The 1,675-nt window shown below is 49.0% G+C and overlaps 1 protein-coding gene across 2 annotated transcripts in view; it reads left to right on the top strand.

Moving 5' to 3' along the window:
* Positions 1-1,675, top strand: part of RIIAD1 (regulatory subunit of type II PKA R-subunit domain containing 1) — a 12,739-nt gene extending 11,064 nt beyond the window's left edge. The window contains exon 5 of one of the 2 annotated variants that reach the window (XR_337396.3): positions 684-1,675. The gene's annotated coding sequence lies outside the window, so the exon portion shown is untranslated. Of the gene's footprint in view, positions 1-259; positions 523-683 lie in introns of those variants that run through there. The other variant, XR_337395.3, reaches the window with a different exon arrangement.

The raw sequence follows: 1,675 nt of genomic DNA, 5'->3' as shown, positions 1-1,675 counted from the left end.
CTCAGCACCCAGCTGCTCCTGCCATGGCCTTTCCTTGTGACCCCGGTGTGAGGGGGAGGGGCACCCCCCCACACACACACACACACGCTACATCTCACACTGGATGCTTTCCTATTCCCCGCATTTCAGACCAGGCTGTGGGCACATGTTCTGGGTAGGATGAGTCCCAAAACCATTTCGACGTTGGGATTTTTTTTGTTTTTAATGTGAGTTGGAAAAGGTGCACTCCCAGTATGGTGGCACCGTTTCTGTTTTGTAGGGTCATCTGGAAACATGAGAGGCTTGTTGCCATCAGTGTGGGTTTCCAAGCTGCTGTGGGCTCTGTCTGCTGTTGCGAAGGCTTTTTTTTAAAGATGCTTATTAAAAACAGACCTTCCTGTGCGCTTCTGCTTTGTTTCACTGGGAAGGAGGAAGGCATCCTTCATGGGAGGGCTGCTCTGCCCCACTTCCGCCTGCAAGGCGGCGGGCTGGGTTCCCTTCTGGTGGTGACCAATGGGCTGTTCCCATCCCAGCCACTCAATCTCAGAGCCAAGACTGGCGCCAAAAATAGGGGTGGGGGACCTGAGGGGACGGGACCACAGCTGGTCTTGGTGATGCAGAAATACCTTCATCTGTGGTTATTTTTTCTTATGTCCTGATTACTGTACAGAGTGTAAGGTGATGATTAACCTTTTCTCTCTTAGAAGCAAAAGTAAGAAGAATTGGACTGGAAGGACATCAAGAGATTAGACATAGGAAACCCATTCAAGATTGACCATGAAATGCAAGCCTAGTGGGTGATTCAGAGAGGTCATGGGCTTTATTCTTCCAGATTTTCCCAAACAAACTGCCCATCCATTGATTTTCAGTTGAGAGGCAGGGGAGCGGATCAGATGGCCTCATGAGGTCTCTCCGGGCCTCAGAAGCGTGGGGGTCCTTCCTGTTTGTGTCCTACCTCCACAATCTGCTTGTGGCCTCCACAATCCACTGGCTCCTCTGTATAAAGAATTTCTCACCTGTGTGTCATATGTCAACATTACCATGGCAACGGAAGCACAGCACAGACCAACTCGAGGGCTGTATTTTTTATTTCGCTTGTCTCTGCCTGCCTTGTTCCCACTGCCATCACGTGCAGTAGTAGAAAGGGCAACTAAACAGGGCCTTTAAAGAACTGTTAAACTGCACAGGACGGGATGGAATGGGAACCTGAGCATTATTTAAAATGCTTTCACATTCACACTCTGGCAGTTATGGTACTGACAATGAGATATCCTTGTTTAGAAAGTCCAAACGAAGCAAAAGAAACACATGTCTGCGAAGGGCCTCTGATGTGAAGTGTTCTATTAGACATTCAGAACCTTGCTGGAAGAAGAGACTTGCAAGGATGGAGAGAGAGAGCAAATGCGTTTCAGGGTGCTCAAGGGCACAATTTAACCCTGGGAGAGCACCATGGCTCATTCCTGGGGATTTCCTGGTGGGGGAAATGCATTTCTTTAAATATATATACATACAGCTGATGGTGGCGCAGTGGTGAATCGCAGCATTCAGTGAGGCCAACCCACATGGTAGACCTCATGAGTGCACTGGCAGACGTCTGCCCAAGATCTAGAGCTGGCCGAAGCTGGAGGGGGATCTTGGTGTTAAGATCCTGTTGGGGGTACTATTTCTCTCTGTGTCTCTGTCTTTCTAGCTCATA

This window comes from Tupaia chinensis, unplaced genomic scaffold, assembly GCF_000334495.1.
Source record: "Tupaia chinensis unplaced genomic scaffold, TupChi_1.0 Scaffold145814_1, whole genome shotgun sequence".
In the NCBI taxonomy this organism is placed as follows: Eukaryota; Metazoa; Chordata; class Mammalia; order Scandentia; family Tupaiidae; genus Tupaia; species Tupaia belangeri.
The sequence above is the reverse complement of the archived record's forward strand: the minus strand, read 5'-3'. Positions and strand labels throughout refer to the sequence as shown.